At 43.7% G+C, this 18164-nt stretch overlaps 1 protein-coding gene across 4 annotated transcripts in view; it reads right to left on the bottom strand.

Moving 5' to 3' along the window:
* The window catches only part of PAPPA2 (pappalysin 2), a 324687-nt gene that overhangs the window by 150613 nt on the left and 155910 nt on the right, over positions 1-18164 (bottom strand). The window lies entirely within an intron of this gene.

Genomic DNA, 18164 nt, shown 5'->3' with positions numbered 1-18164 from the left:
TCACGGTGTGGGCTGTTGCCTTCAATCGGGACTTTTGCTGTTGTGAAACCCCTGGGGTTCCAGTCACATTCGGATCTGACTATTGTCGGCGGCTCCAAGCCTGGTCGGGGTCCGATGGCCCTGCCTGTGTGTGCTGGCTTCACTTTGCTCCCCGGTCGGTACCGGCGGGCCGTCGCCCGTACCCGGATCTATGGTTCCGCGTTGCTCCACCACTCCTGCAGACGGCCACCACCATCTGCCAACCTTGCTGTCAGTGCCTGGGCCACAAACCCAGACACCCAAGTGTTCACTCCTCTCATTTCAAACTCCAAACTCTATCTGTCACTTTTCCCGCCTCCAGGCCTGTGAACTCCTCGGTGGGTGTGGCCAACCGCTTAGCTCCGCTCCACCTGGTGTGGACATCAGACACTGGAGGGAGGCAACAAGGATTTTGTGTTTGGCTGGTGTCCCTGTCTAGTGGGGTGGGGTGTTTGTGTGTTTTCTGTGACGACCTGGCTAGGCCAGGGCGCCACATATTTACTTAAAAGTTTGGTGACGTGCTCAATACTTATTTTACCAACTGGATATAAAGCATGAACATCTCCCATCAGAGAGTTAAAAAATAATTTTGGGATACAGTATGTAGTGCCAAGAAATATAAAGGAAGGACACATTAGTATTTAGCATAGGCAACCCTTGCGTTTCTGCTTTGAAATGTAAAATAAGAGGCAAAGCTATCAGCAAACTAAAATTACCAATAGCAATACGATTTCCTAAAGCCCGCTTTACACGCTGCAATGTATCATACGATGTGTCGGCGGGGTCACGTCGTAAGTGACGTGCATCCGACATCGTAAGGTACATTTCAGTGTGTGACAGCTACGTGATATTGCGATTGAACAAAAATCCGTTCATCGCATACATGTCGTTCATTCCTCATGAATTGAACGTGAGGTTGTTCAATGTTCCCGAGGCAGCACACATTGCAGTGTGTGACACCCCGGGAACATTGAACAGATCTTACCTGCGTCCCGCGGCTGCAGCCGGCTATGCAGAAGGAAAGAGGTGGGCGGGATGTTTACGTCCCGCTCATCTCTGCCCCTCCGCTCCTATTGGCTGGCTGTCGCGTGACGTCGATGTGACGCCGAACGTCCCTCCCACTCCAGGAAGTGGACGTTCGCCGCCCACATCAAGGTCGTATGGACGGGTAAGTACGTGTGACGGGGGTTAATCATTTGTGCAACACGTTCAACAAATTGAATGTGCCACACATACGATGGGGGCGTTGCAAATCGCATACGATATCATATGCGAAATTGCAACGTGTAAAGCAGGCTTTACAAACAAAAAATTATAAGACATTTTTTGCTGCTCCAATAACCCAAAATGTCTCTCAAATTAAAATATATTTAACCTAAAGATGCAAAAGTAAATAGTTAGTATTATTACTATCTATATAGTATATCACAAAAGTAAGTACACCCCTCACATTTCTGTAAATATTTTATTATATCTTTTCTCGGGACAACACTGAAGATCTGACCCTGTGATACAATGTACAGTGTCAGTGTGCAGCTTGTATAACAGTGTAAATTTGGTGCCCTCTAAATAACTCAACACACAGGCATTAATGTCTAAACTGCTGCCAATAAAAGTTAGTACACCCCATAAGTGCAAATGGCCAAATTGTTCCCAAAGTGTCAATATTTTGTGTGGCCACAATTATTTTCAAGCACTGCCTTCACACTTTTGGGTATGAAGTTCACTAGAGCTTCACAGGAGCTACTGGATCCTCTTCCATCCTCCATGACAACATCACAAAGCTGGGGGATGTTGGAGACCTTGCGCTCCTCCTCCTTCCATTTAGGGTTTAGGTCTTGAGATGCTCGGCCACTCCAGCACCTTTTCCCTCAGTTTCTTTTTCAAGGCAATGGTCATAATGAAGTTATGTTTGGGGTCATTATCATGTTGTAATTCTGCCCTGCAGCCCAGTCTCTAAGGGGAGATGATTGCGCTCTTCTTCAGTATATCACAGTATATGGTGGCATTCATGGTTCCCTCAATGAACTGTAACTCCCTCCATCCGGCAGCACACATGCAGCCCCAAACCATGACACTCTCACCACCATGCCTGACTGTAGGCAGGACACACTTGTCTATGTACTCCACAACTGGTTGACGCCACACACGCTTGACACCAGCTGAACCAAATAAATTTATCTTAGTCTCATCAAACTACAGGACATGGTTCCAGTAATCCATGTCCTTGGTCTGCTTTTCTTCAGCAAACTGCAGGTTATTCTATGCATCATCTTTAGAAAAGGCTTCCTTCTGGGACAAAAGCCATGCAGACCAATTTGACACAGTGTGTGACGTATGGTTTGGGCACTGACAGGCTGACTACCCCACCCTTTTAACATCTGCAGCAATGTTGGCAGCACTCATACATGTATATTGAAAAGACAACCTCTGGATAGGACGCTGAGCATATGCACTTAATGTCTTTGGTCAACCATGGTGAGGCCAGTTCTGAGTGGAACCTGTCTTGTTAAACCACTGTATGGTCTTGGCCACCATGCTGCAGCTCAGTCTCAGGGTGTTGGCAATTTTCTTACAGCCTTGGACATCTTTGTGTAGAGCAATAATTCTTATTTTCAGGTCCTCAGAAAATTCATTGTCATGAGGAGCCATGCTGAACTTCCAATGACCAGTATGAGAGAGTGTGTGAGGGATAACACCAAATGTAACACACCTGCTCCCTATTCACACCTGAGACCTAGTAATACGAATAAGTCACATGAAACCGGGGAATGAAAATGGCTAACTAGACACAATTTGGCCATTTTCACTCAGGGGTGTACTCAGTTTTGTTGCCAGCAGTTTATACATTAATGGCTGTGTGTTGAGTTATTCAGAGGATACCCAATTTACACTGTTATACAAGCTGTACACTGTCTATTTTACAATGCCTATCAAGTTACATCTCTCATTTGTTGTATACTTTTTCATGAAGTTTAGCCTCTTGTTTTCCTCCCCTAAGACTCCATCTTTATTCCTAGCTTTTCTCCTGCAAGTTATTCCTCTATGCTCTACCATAAATCCCAGGTTGTATCACTACAGTGTCAGACAACCAGCTAGAGTCAGCACCATCTCTATCTGCTGTGTTGACATAAGAATTATTCTTCCCTGAATATTATATTAAATAAACTAATATAAGTATTTAGTAGAAAAGACTGAACTGTGATCTACCAAAATATAATATGTGACAGGAACTGCGCAGTCATCATCATTATCTGTGATATCAGCTTTTGCCTCCCTCTCTTCATGGAGAACTTCAGTGATACAGTCCATGGCATTTTATCAATGTAGCTCTGGTGACTGAGATGGTAACTCCCTTCAGAAAACAAAAATCCATGTAAATCAGGGGAGGATAACCATATAATTACACGACCTGACTGGAGAGAAATATATTAGTATTTTCCCGCTGAAAAGGAAGAATTAAATATAGTTATTGTTAAATGAGTTTGAAACTGAAGGGAGGTGTATGACATTGGGACTCTCTTGGTGTTCTTTGAGTCCTCAAGCTAAGGCCTCGCTCTACTGATAATATAGTATATACATTTTGACTTTACTTTAGAGTTGTTTTTATAATTTCACGCAAATTATCATTGCTATGTATACATATATTGCAATGATATACAGTCATGGGTGCAAGTGTTGACACTCTTAAAATTGTTCCAGAAAAGGTATTTCTCCCAGAAAATTATTGCATATATAAATGTTTTGTTACACATGTTTATTTCCTTTGTGTGTATTGGAACAAAACCAACAAACAAAAAAGACATAGGAAAAAGAAAAGGCAAATTGGACATAATTTCACCCAAACCCCCTAAAGTGGGGGTGTCGAACATTTTTGACTCCTTTCCAAAATTGTTGGTAAAAAAAACCTTGTTTCAAGCATGTGATGCTCATTCAAACGCAAAAAGTCTTCAGCTCACCTGCTGCCCGGGACTGCTCAGCCTTGCGGGTGCCAGGATCCCACGGTCTATCCTGACCGGTAGCAGAGATGTGGGAAGGAGAGGGAGAGGGAGTGATCCAGCACAATTCCTCCTTGGTTTAAAACATTTAGGATCTTTATTGAAACTTCTTTAAAAACATGGTGAAGACCGAAAATAAACTTGCATAGTAAAGGCGCAATTCATGAGGGCTTTACGCGTTTCGGACTGAAAATAAAACCAACTAGTCCTTAGTCATAAGTGTCTCATGAATCCAAAGAAGCTACTGAAATAGACTTACTCATTAAGTGAGGAAAAGGGAGGGGTGGAAAAATGTGTGGAAAAGTGTGTTAATTACCACAGGAAAAAGAGAAAAAAAAAAAAAAAAAAAAAAAGGAGAGAAAAATAAGAAGAAAGTTGGAGAAGGAAAGGCAGATAAATAACAGGAAATTCTTAAGCTCTATACGATTGAAACTGCTGTTCCAGGTTATAATAAACATATAAACGATGAATCACACTATATTCAGTAAATACATATTCAATTATAAACGCAAAAAAAACCCCTAAAAATCCAGACAACTAATTAGAAAACCGTGCAAATAAATACAATAGTGTATAAACTTATACAGGGAGAATTGTATGATATATAGAATGAAAAATGCCAAATCTTTGGCTAGTGTTATGCAGGGAGGTGGGGTGGGAGAAGGAAGGGGGGGGGGGGGACGGATGGGATGGGGGAGGGGGGGGGGGGAGGAAGGGGGGGTGGGGGGGAAGGCGAGGGATAATTCCATAATTACGGAATTATGAATTCGCCAGCTGAACCCTGGATATCGTTCATTTTATTATTTCTACTTATTTTTTATTCTTTATTTTTTATTTTTTATAATTTATTTGATCATTGGCTGCAAATTAACACATCTCTATGTGGATAACATTCATAGGGGATGTACAAGGTTGGAGGTTAAAAGCCCGAATTATTTCCCATTTATTATATTAAGGCTGTATTTTGGCATAAGGTTAGTATATTGGGGATCGCGATGATGGATATAATTAAATTATTCTCCTGCCTATTAGATATAGATTAAATATTATAATCTTTTCGTGAATATATTTTTTATTTTTTATTTTTTATTGTTGTCCCTCACATCCATAGCACTGATTCTATAACCGTCGATTTTGTAATGGTTACTCCCAAATTAGATATCAAGAGATGGATGAATGAATGAGAGGCTGAAGAGAAAAAAAAAACAAAAAAAAAAAAAAAACATTCTTATTAGTGATTGGGATACATGCGCAAGTATTAGAATATAGGCTTAACGGCTTTGCATACCTCCTGTATGATAAAATTGGAGTTAAATTTAAGTGATAAAAGTGGGACCAAGTCTGGAATGTAAGGCGTAACCGTAGGGTGAATCTACCAAAAAAGTGGTCATAAATATCCCCATTTGCCTGGGAAATGCTAATGCTAGGTTTCCCTGTCCCTTCATATAAAATGTATTTATAGAATAATAAGTTTATAATGTAGCATGGAGTTGACGCAAAAAATATATATATATATACCAGGACATTGATATAGATGTTAATTTCTATTTGGTGGTGAACCCAAAATTGAAATAAGGTGTCCTAGGTGAAGGAAGGGGGGGGGGGGGGGGAGGGGGGGGGAGGGGGAGGTGGGGGGACCAGGGTGGGAGGGCGACAACTAACCAATGGTACCAAATGGCACTGGAAAGCCTGAATTAATCAAGGGACATATATAATATATAATAATTCGCAAGTTTAATATTTATAATTAACTAGGATCCGAATATGGGGGATAAACACAAAAGCGATCTTAAAGAGCAGAAACATTAATATTAATGACTCTATTTATTTGGGGATCAGTATATATATATAAGTCTTGGGACACTGGGTGGGTAAAGACAGGTAGGGGGGGGGTAGGGGGGGGGGATCCTGGAGGGGGGGGGGGGGTGGGTTGGAGGAGGGCCCCTATGGTGATTGGTGCTGGAAAATAGGGTCCACATAGATTTTAATGTATATGGTTAGAAAATGAAGCGCAAATCTGAACGGTAATTAAAACCGCTCGGATATCGTGAATTTAATTTCAAAATCCATTTTGCTTCAGCCATCAGCAGGGCTTTAAACCAATCGCCTCCTCGTGGGGGTCTGGGAATAAACTCCAAGCCTGTGATTTTCAAGGTGGTGAAATCTGCAGTATGGCATTCTATATAATGCCTAGTTAATCCTGACAAGGAGCGTTTCCTAACCAATGCGGCAAAGTTTAGTGAAGTCCTATCCTGGGCGGCAATAGGAATACGGATATGCTCCGAAATCCTGGTTCTCAAGGCTCGAGAGGTGCACCCTACATAAAACTTATTACAGGAACCACACGTAGCGACATAGACTACATGCGTGGAGGCACAATTTATAAAGGATTTAATCGCAAAATTCACCCCATTGTTGTCTATGAAAGATTTATTGTTCTGCATAAATTTGCAGAGACCGCATCTGCTAGATCCACATTTAAAGGATCCTTGCATACTGAGCCAATTTTTATTCGATTTTCCAGTTTTATTGGGAGCATATCTGCTTGGGGCCACTAAATTCCCCACTGTACAAGCCCTCCTAGCCACTATGTTAACTCCAGATTGAAGGATGTTACTCAGAGTATTATCTTGACATAACAGGGGAATAAAACGTAGAATGGCATGTTTAATTTGAAAAAAATCCGAACTAAAGGGTGTGGAGAATGTTATACGGTTGGTGTTTTTAGGGGGTAACGGGTGATCAGCCAACAAAACGGACCTAGTTCGATTGTCAGCAATCGCACTAGCCCTTTTTATGATTGAATCTGAATAACCCCTTTTACTAAGTCTCCCTTTAATGCAGGTGGCCTCTTTCAGGTAAGTTTCATTCGTAGAGCATAAACGTTTGGCCCTTAAAAATTCACCGACTGGTAAATTTTTTAAAGTCTGAGGAGTATGGCAGCTAGTGGCATAAAGGGAGGAGTTGCCACTAGTGGGTTTTCTATAAAGGGCAGATTTAATGGAGCCTGATGTAGTATCCCCTGATAGCATGACGTCCAGGAAGGGGGCTGTCACTGAATATAAGTTCATTTTGAATTTCAAATTTAGTGAATTGCCGTCAAAATAAGTGTTGATGGCATTCATAGTTTCCTGCGGAGTACTAGATGGATTATTTTTACAGATTAAGATCTGATCATCTATGTACCTGGCATACCAGATAATACGGTCCATAAAGGGGGTTATTATCAATGTAATTGAACCGTTCTTCCCAATGGGCCATGTAAAGGTTTGCCAGGGCACAGGAGAAACTCGCCCCCATAGGACATCCTGCTACCTGTAGGAAAAAATCACCATTAAACTCAAAGAAGTTGTGGGTTAAAAGAAAACCTGTGGCCATAAGGATGAATTCTTTAAAAGTATCATCATAAGGGCTGTATTTTTCTAGATGGAAGTAGAGGGCTTGGATGGCTTCCCTATGGGGGATACTAGGATAAAGTGACTCCACGTCGCTGGTTATCCAGTATGATTCCTTTGTCCAGGGGATTTTTTCTAAGTTTTGTAGAAGGCTTTTTGTATCCCTAATATAGCCCACTGTTCGCTTCACTAATGGTTGGATTTGGTGATCTACCCAGTCACTCAGATTACTTAGTAAAGATTTAGTGCTGGCCACTATGGGTCTGAGTGGGGGAGGAAATAGGTCTTTATGCACTTTAGGGAGGCCTTGAAAAATGGGGCATATAGGGGAGTCGACATATAAATATTCCTGGTTTTTTTGGGGAAAATACCCCATTCAAAGCCTCGTAATAAGAGAGCTTGCAGCTGAGATGAAAAATCTATTGTGGGGTCGCACGTAAGTTTTTTATATGTAAGCTCATCACACAAGATTTTATTAATTTCTCTCTCGTATAGAGCACTGTCCAGCACCACAACTGCGCCTCCTTTATCCGCTCTGCGTATAACAACGGAATTATTATTCTTTAAGCTGTTTAAAGCCTTCTTTTCTTTGGGTGTGAGATTATTTTGAGCTTGCGGCTTCTTAGCTAGAATTTGTTTAATCTCAGACTCCATAAGATCTTGGAAGGTGTCCATAATAGGAACTCTTGAGGCGATGGGATAAAAGCTGGGATTCTTGGTGGTAAATGCCGATGGAATTGGTGTTTTAACACAAGTGTTACTCAATTCTTGCAGATGCGCGACCGCTATTTGTTCTCTGAGGCTCAGGAATAAAGGTATGTCCGTAATATTACTGGGTGAGGGATCAGAAGGATGGTCCCTGATTTCGTTATCATGATCAAAAAAGTGTCGTTTAATTGTGAGGTTTCTGATGAACTTATTGATGTCCGTAATGGTTTGGAAAAGATCAGCTCTGTTGGTGGGAGCAAAATTTAACCCCTTCTGGAGGATGCTAATCTGAACAGAGTCCAAAATGGAAGCTGACAGATTTACAACTGTATTATCTGGGGACTTATTATGACTTAATCCCTCCAATAGCGACGTTTCCTTGATCTGAGATGATATCTTCTCCCTCCATCTTCTATGTTTTCTGCCCCCTCTCCTGGAATGGCATTTCTTACTGGCAGGTTTTTTTGACGTATGTGGAAGGTGGATATTTCTGCCTGATTCATAAGAGCTGGTGCTGTCATTGGCAGAATCGTTCTCAGTGGAGGAAAAGTAAACGGATCTTCCATTCCGCTGACCCTGGTGCGGTTTCTTTAAGATGGATTTGGACTTGGTATTAAGGTGCCAGGTGTATACTTGATTGCTATCGTAATCTCTGGTATCTCTTCTATATTTATTCTGTTTTAAGTCCATAATATCAGATTCCACTTTATCCACCGCATTCCTGAGTCGCTTATTCAATCTGTCAAAATCCGTAGGGTCATGGGTTTCGACCAGGTGGGTTTGTATTTTTTTAATCTGATCGTCGAGGTTTAGAATTCGCTTTTTTTCCTCTGCAATAATCAGATCCATGAGCTTAAGCGAACAAGACGAAAGAATGGAGTTCCAGTTCTCTTTAAATTCTTCAGAGAAAGAGAAAGTGGGAGACTTTTTAAGTCGCAAGCCCCTGGGGATCATTTGTTTTTCTATGTACTTCTGCAAGGTCATGGAATCCCACCAGGTTTTTAAACGTTGTATGGAAAGCTTTTCCAAATCCCAGAAAGTATATGTGGCATCATCTGACTGGTGGTTAGTATGTGTTTTGGTAGAGCTCGACTGCCCAGAGAATACGTCCTCCAACCTCTTTCTCCTTTCCTCACAGTCCAGAAAATCCAAGGTATCCATATTAGAAAAAATGAGTAGGATATAGTAGCATAAATAGTACAAAAAAATGCCTTATGAGAAGGAATCCAGATGCATTCAACTTCAGGGTCTTCACAAAAATGGTTTATACAAAAATATATATATGTAATTGTACATATGTATATAGGTAGGAGGGACAGTAAAATTAAACTGTATGATGCCGCAATAAAGGCTTAAGCGTGTAAAAATTAATACACAAAGGGATATGTGTATAAATGGTATTAGACTCAGTCCGTGTCAAGGGCTGCAGGGAGCACGTAAGGTAGGATAGAACAAGTCAAATAATAATGAATAAACGAAAAAAGTCTTCAGCTCACCTGCTGCCCGGACTGCTCAGCCTTGCGGGTGCCAGGATCCCACGGTCTATCCTGACCGGTAGCAGAGATGTGGGAAGGAGAGGGAGAGGGAGTGATCCAGCACAATTCCTCCTTGGTTTAAAACATTTAGGATCTTTATTGAAACTTCTTTAAAAACATGGTGAAGACCGAAAATAAACTTGCATAGTAAAGGCGCAATTCATGAGGGCTTTACGCGTTTCGGACTGAAAATAAAACCAACTAGTCCTTAGTCATAAGTGTCTCATGAATCCAAAGAAGCTACTGAAATAGACTTACTCATTAAGTGAGGAAAAGGGAGGGGTGGAAAAATGGGAGGAACGGTTCATTTACATTGATAATAACCCCTTTATGGACCGTATTATCTGGTATGCCAGGTACATAGATGATCAGATCTTAATCTGTAAAAATAATCCATCTAGTACTCCGCAGGAAACTATGAATGCCATCAACACTTATTTTGACGGCAATTCACTAAATTTGAAATTCAAAATGAACTTATATTCAGTGACAGCCCCCTTCCTGGACGTCATGCTATCAGGGGATACTACATCAGGCTCCATTAAATCTGCCCTTTATAGAAAACCCACTAGTGGCAACTCCTCCCTTTATGCCACTAGCTGCCATACTCCTCAGACTTTAAAAAATTTACCAGTCGGTGAATTTTTAAGGGCCAAACGTTTATGCTCTACGAATGAAACTTACCTGAAAGAGGCCACCTGCATTAAAGGGAGACTTAGTAAAAGGGGTTATTCAGATTCAATCATAAAAAGGGCTAGTGCGATTGCTGACAATCGAACTAGGTCCGTTTTGTTGGCTGATCACCCGTTACCCCCTAAAAACACCAACCGTATAACATTCTCCACACCCTTTAGTTCGGATTTTTTTCAAATTAAACATGCCATTCTACGTTTTATTCCCCTGTTATGTCAAGATAATACTCTGAGTAACATCCTTCAATCTGGAGTTAACATAGTGGCTAGGAGGGCTTGTACAGTGGGGAATTTAGTGGCCCCAAGCAGATATGCTCCCAATAAAACTGGAAAATCGAATAAAAATTGGCTCAGTATGCAAGGATCCTTTAAATGTGGATCTAGCAGATGCGGTCTCTGCAAATTTATGCAGAACAATAAATCTTTCATAGACAACAATGGGGTGAATTTTGCGATTAAATCCTTTATAAATTGTGCCTCCACGCATGTAGTCTATGTCGCTACGTGTGGTTCCTGTAATAAGTTTTATGTAGGGTGCACCTCTCGAGCCTTGAGAACCAGGATTTCGGAGCATATCCGTATTCCTATTGCCGCCCAGGATAGGACTTCACTAAACTATGCCGCATTGGTTAGGAAACGCTCCTTGTCAGGATTAACTAGGCATTATATAGAATGCCATACTGCAGATTTCACCACCTTGAAAATCACAGGCTTGGAGTTTATTCCCAGACCCCCACGAGGAGGCAATTGGTTTAAAGCCCTGCTGATGGCTGAAGCAAAATGGATTTTGAAATTAAATTCACGATATCCGAGCGGTTTTAATTACCGTTCAGATTTGCGCTTCATTTTCTAACCATATACATTAAAATCTATGTGGACCCTATTTTCCAGCACCAATCACCATAGGGGCCCTCCTCCAACCCACCCCCCCCCCCCCTCCAGGATCCCCCCCCACCCTACCTGTATTTACCCACCCAGTGTCCCAAGACTTATATATATATACTGATCCCCAAATAAATAGAGTCATTAATATTAATGTTTCTGCTCTTTAAGATCGCTTTTGTGTTTATCCCCATATTCGGATCCTAGTTAATTATAAATATTAAACTTGCGAATTATTATATATTATATATGTCCCTTGATTAATTCAGGCTTTCCAGTGCCATTTGGTACCATTGGTTAGTTGTCGCCCTCCCACCCTGGTCCCCCCACCTCCCCCTCCCCCCCCCCCCCTCCCCCCCCCCACCTTCCCCCCCCCCCCCCCTTCCTTCACCTAGGACACCTTATTTCAATTTTGGGTTCACCACCAAATAGAAATTAACATCTATATCAATGTCCTGGTATATATATATATATTTTTTGCGTCAACTCCATGCTACATTATAAACTTATTATTCTATAAATACATTTTATATGAAGGGACAGGGAAACCTAGCATTAGCATTTCCCAGGCAAATGGGGATATTTATGACCACTTTTTTGGTAGATTCACCCTACGGTTACGCCTTACATTCCAGACTTGGTCCCACTTTTATCACTTAAATTTAACTCCAATTTTATCATACAGGAGGTATGCAAAGCCGTTAAGCCTATATTCTAATACTTGCGCATGTATCCCAATCACTAATAAGAATGTTTTTTGTTTTTTTGTTTTTTTTTTCTCGTCAGCCTCTCATTCATTCATCCATCTCTTGATATCTAATTTGGGAGTAACCATTACAAAATCGACGGTTATAGAATCAGTGCTATGGATGTGAGGGACAACAATAAAAAATAAAAAATATATTCACGAAAAGATTATAATATTTAATCTATATCTAATAGGCAGAAGAATAATTTAATTATATCCATCATCGCGATCCCCAATATACTAACCTTATGCCAAAATACAGCCTTAATATAATAAATGGGAAATAATTCGGGCTTTTAACCTCCAACCTTGTACATCCCCTATGAATGTTATCCACATAGAGATGTGTTAATTTGCAGCCAATGATCAAATAAATTATAAAAAATAAAAAATAAAGAATAAAAAATAAGTAGAAATAATAAAATGAACGATATCCAGGGTTCAGCTGGCGAATTCATAATTCCGTAATTATGGAATTATCCCTCGCCTTCTCCCCCCCCCCCTTCCTCCCCCCCCACCCCCATCCCATCCGTCCCCCCCCCCCCCCTTCCTTCTCCCACCCCACCTCCCTGCATAACACTAGCCAAAGATTTGGCATTTTTCATTCTATATATCATACATTCTCCCTGTATAAGTTTATACACTATTGTATTTATTTGCACGGTTTTCTAATTAGTTGTCTGGATTTTTAGGGGTTTTTTTTGCGTTTATAATTGAATATGTATTTACTGAATATAGTGTGATTCATCGTTTATATGTTTATTATAACCTGGAACAGCAGTTTCAATCGTATAGAGCTTAAGAATTTCCTGTTATTTATCTGCCTTTCCTTCTCCAACTTTCTTCTTATTTTTCTCTCCTTTTTTTTTTTTTTTTTTTTTTCTCTTTTTCCTGTGGTAATTAACACACTTTTCCACACATTTTTCCACCCCTCCCTTTTCCTCACTTAATGAGTAAGTCTATTTCAGTAGCTTCTTTGGATTCATGAGACACTTATGACTAAGGACTAGTTGGTTTTATTTTCAGTCCGAAACGCGTAAAGCCCTCATGAATTGCGCCTTTACTATGCAAGTTTATTTTCGGTCTTCACCATGTTTTTAAAGAAGTTTCAATAAAGATCCTAAATGTTTTAAACCAAGGAGGAATTGTGCTGGATCACTCCCTCTCCCTCTCCTTCCCACATCTCATTCAAACGCACCTGTGGCAAATAACAGGTGTGGGCAATATGAAAATCACACTTGAAATCAGATAAAAAGTGGAGAAGTTGACTCAATCTTTGCATTGTGTGTCTGTGTATGTCACATTAGGCATGGGGAACAAAAAGAGAAAAGAACTGTCTGAAGACTTGAGAACCAAAATTGTTGAAAAATATTCACATTCTCAAGGTTACATAGTCTATCTCAAGAGATTTTGAAATTAATTTGTCCACGGTGCATAACATAATCAAAAACTTTACAACCCATGGGAATGTAGCTGATTTCCCTGGATGTGTACGGCATAGAAAAATTGATGAAAAATTGCAATGTAGGAGAGTCCAGATGTTGGATAAACAGCCCCAATCAAGATCTAAAAAATTAAGTTGTCTTGCAGGCTAAGGGTGCATGAGTGTCAGCGAGAACTATCTGTAGACATTTGAATAAAATGAAACGCTATGGCAGGAGACCCAGAAGGAGCCCACTGCTGTCACAGAGACATACAGAAGATAGACTGCAGTTTGCCAAAATGTATATAAGTAAGCCAAAATCCTTCTAGGAATGTGTCTTGTTGATAGAGGAGACCAAGATAGGGCTTTTTGGTAAAGCACATCATTCTACTGTTTACTGAAAACAGAATGATGCCTACAAAGACAAGAACCCAGTACCTACAGTGAAGTATGGTGGAGGTTCAAATATGTTGTAAAGCACAATGGAATTAATAGCGCCATATAAATGAATAAATATTATTATTATTATGTTTCGGGGTTGCTTTGCTGCCTCTGGCACTGGGTGCCTTATTGTGTACAAGGTAACATAAAATCTGAAGATTACTAAAGGATTTTGGGTGGCAATGTAGTGTCCAGTGTCAGAAAGCTGAGTTTGCATCCTAGATCATGAGTCCAGCAGGACAATGACCCCAAACATACTTCAAGAAGCCCCCAGAAATGTATAGAAACAAAGTGCTGGAGACTTCTGAAGTGGCAGCAATGAATCTGGATCTAAATCCCATTGACGATCTATGGAGAGATCTTAAAATTGCTGTTGGGAGAAAGCATCTTCAATTATGAGAGACATGGAGCAGTTAGCAAAAAAAAGAGTCCAAATTCCAGTTGAGAGGTGTAAGAAGTAGAGTTGAGCGCGGTTCGTGGTTTGCGGTTCGACATTTCCCCGCTGGGCTCCACCCCCTTCTGCACTCAGCATGTACACACACACACACACTCACACTCACACTCACCTGTCCCCAGCCATGCAGTCCCCGGCACTGGCGTCCTCAGCGCACATGGCCCCGCTAGGCTCCACCCACTTTGCACTCCGCCGCCCGCACACGTGGCCCCACTAGGCTCCACCCACTTTGCACTCCACCGCCCGCACACCTTACCCCGCTTGGCTCCACCCACCTGGGACTCTGCACACATTACCCTGCTTGGCTCCGCCCACCTGGCACTCTACAAACATTACCCCGCTTGGCTCCGCCCACCTGGCACTTCGCACGCATGGCCCCGCTTGGCTCTGCCCACCTGGCACTCCGCACACATGGCCCCGCTTGGCTCCGCCCACCTGACACTCTGCACACATTACCCCACTTGGCTCCACCCACCTGGGACTCTGCACACATTACCCCGCTTGGTTCCGCCCACCTTGCACTCCACACACATGGCCCCGCTTGGCTCCGCCCACCTGGCACTCTTCACACATTACCCCGCTTGGCTCCACCCACCTGGGACTCTGCACACATTACCCCACTTGGCACCACCCACCTGGCACTCCACACACATGGCCCCACTTGGCTCCGCCCACCTGGGACTCTGAACACATTACCCCGCTTGGCTCCGCCTACCTGGCACTCCGCACACATGGCCCCTCTTGGCTCCGCCCACCTGGGACTCCGCACACATGGCCCCGCTTGGCTCTGCCCACCTGGCACTCTTCACACATTACCCCGCTTGGCTACGCCCACCTGGCACTCCGCACACATGGCCCCGCTTGGCTCCGCCCACCTGGCACTCCGAACACATGGTCCCGCTTGGCTTACCTGCGGTGATGAAGTCCCACCCTCCCGACCTCAGCTGTCACTGTCCTCCATGGCCGCCGCTTGTCACATCTCCTCCTCTCGCTGCTGACCAGAGACTGTCACTAGCGGTGACATCACAGGCTCTCGCGATACTTGGCTGTGAAGGTGGCGATCATTGAAGTCAGTGACAGGTCTGCTATCAGCAGTGCAGGAGATCGTCCCCGCAGGTAATGTACCTCGCTCCTGACAGCAGAACTTATGCCCTGCAGTGACCTGGGCTGACTTATTGATGATAGCTCAGGTCACTGCATTGCTCTCCCAGCCAATGGGGAACATTCTGCTCTTCATTGACTGGGACAGGGACTATGGTATGGATTGTCATGGGAACCGCTTGGATTACAGCAGACCTGGATTTGTTTTTCTTTCTAATAAATTGGTGAAAGAGGGAATGTTTTGGGCAGTGTTTTTTCGATTAAAAATGTGTTTGTCGTCTATTTTTTTTTTATTACTGAATGGGTTGGTGATGTCGGGTATCTGATAGACGCCTGACCTCACGAACCCCAGGGCTTGATGCCAGGTGACATTACACATCTGGTATTAACCCCATATATTACCCCATTTGCCACCGCACCAGGGCATGGGATGAGCTGGGGCGAAGCACCAGGATTGGCACATCTAATGGATCCGCCACTTCTGGGGCAGCTGCGGCCTGCTATTTTTAGGCTGAGGAGAGTCCAATAACCATGGACCTCCCTAGTCTGAGAATATCAGACCCCAGCTGTCCGCTTTACCTTGGCTGGTGATACAATTTTGGGGGGAACCCCACGTGTTTTTTTTTTTTAATTATTTATTTAATTTAAAATAACAGCGTGGGGTGCCCTCAGTTTTGGATTACCAGCCAAGGTGAAGCTGCCAGCTGTGGTCTGCAGGCTTCAGCCGTCTGCTTTACCCTAGCTGGCTACAAAAATAGGTGGAAGTAGAAAATGGCACTGGAGTGAACATGTGACCGCCTCATGTAGGTTGAAGCTATGGATCTGTACCGCCCTGGGGGCTCGGCTGCTCTCCGCCGAGCCGCTTGGATCCGGGCTCGGGTTGTCGGTGGCTCGAGCGCCTCCGGACCAGGGGCCACGTCGCTTTGGAAAGGAAGGGAGGTTTGGTTATTTGGTTTGGGGTGGACCGGTTTCATGTCCGGAACCGCTGTGACCGGTAACAGTTCGTGACGCCACCCACGGGTCGTGGTGAGGTGATGGGCACTACCGCTGCGGTGAGGGTGCGGGGGCTCGTCCGGGATCCGTGGTGGGTCGCAGCTAGGTGTTGACCCCTCCGTAGGTAGGGGGTTTGTTGGTCCCGGGGCCAGGTGGCAGGAGCGGGGGGTTGCAGGACGCAGGGACTTGCTTGCGGCGTGGTGCCTGATGGCACTGGTGTACTCACGATTAAACTACACAGAGTCAATGGTAAACCAAGTTCGGTGTAGATCCGTGCCCACAGCCGGCTGCGTGTGTCCCCAGTGAGGGTGGTGATGTCGCCTTTCTCTGCACCTTTAAATTTGCTATAGTGACTCCTATGCTTCAGCAATGGTAGTCCGCACCCCGGCTTTTGGGTACCGGAGGAGCCCTTTTGCCCGCAGGCGCTGGCCCTTTGGATCTCTGGCCCTTGGCGGTGGCTCTTATCCGGAATCGGTGGGCTGTTGCCGTCTATCGGGACTTTGGGTGGGAATGAACCCCTGAGGTCCAGACCGCAATCAGTAGATTTGTCTGAGCCCGTTTGCTTCTGGGCTAGAACGGGGTCTGAGTACCCTGCCTGGTGCTCCAGTTGACTTGTTAGCTCCCCGGTTCGGGTCTGAAGGGTCACCACCCTCTTCTCGATCCCTACGGTTCCACAGTTCAGTCCCTGACTGGACTCCTGTAGACGGCCACCACCGTCTGCCTGCCTGACCATTCCAAGGGGTCCTAGGCTCCGTCCTAGGCCCCTGACTCTCAGCTCGCCACTTTTACTCCCCTCACTACTCCTCTCCCCACTATCCTTTCCCTGCCTCAGGCCAGCAGACTCCTCGGAGGGCGTGCCTATCCGCCTGGCTCCGCCCACCTGGTGTGCCTGGCTAGACCTGAGGGAGGCGGTCAGGACTTGTTGTCTGCTGGTGCCTCACTGGGGTCGGGGTGTGTGGTGTTGTGTGTTGTTACCTGTGACCCCTGGGAGTCCAGGGCGTCACAGATCCTGGGAAAATTTATGTATTTTCCCTCCTTCTGTTTTTTTGCAGTACGCAAACAAACGGAAGGCACACGGATGACATACAGACCGTATATGGAACAGAAACGGATGCCACACGGATGCACCCGTAAATAAAAGAACCGTTTTTTGCGGACTGCAAAAACAGATCGGTCGTGTGAATGAAGCGTTATTCTGGTCTGCCGTTTATAAACAGCAGGCAGAAATAAGTGAATAGCGCCCCCCAGCGTCAGAAAATCTCCAGGGTTTCAGGGGGTAGCTGAGACCCTAGAGATCATGATTTAGGACGGTTTTTCTGTTCCCCGCTCATGTGATCACCGGTATACAACATATACCGATGATCACGTTACAGTACATGACAGTGGCGGTAAAAAATTATTTATCTCCCATCTGGCATGAACAAACATGTGTTATGTGTTTGTGATTGCCTCCCATTGTTTCCTATGGGTTCGAGAGGTTCGCCGAACTCAAACGAGACCTTGGTTCGGCGAACCAAGCTCGAGCCAAACCGCGACCGGTTCGCTCATCTCTAGTAAGAAGCTTGATGATGGTTATAGGAAACGATTGATTGCAGTTATTTATTCCAAAGGCTGTGCAGCCAAATATTAATTTGAAGGTGGTCAACAATTTTGTCCTGCCCATTTTGGGGCTTTTGTGTGAAATTATTTCCAAATTGCCTTTCTTTCTCTGTTTTTTTTTTTGTGTTGTTCCAATATACACAAAAGGTAATAAACGTGTTTGTATAACCAAATGTG

Source organism: Anomaloglossus baeobatrachus, chromosome 8, assembly GCF_048569485.1.
Source record: "Anomaloglossus baeobatrachus isolate aAnoBae1 chromosome 8, aAnoBae1.hap1, whole genome shotgun sequence".
Lineage (NCBI taxonomy): Eukaryota > Metazoa > Chordata > Amphibia > Anura > Aromobatidae > Anomaloglossus > Anomaloglossus baeobatrachus.
Note: the sequence above shows the minus strand (reverse complement) of the source record. Positions and strands in the feature narration are given on the sequence as shown.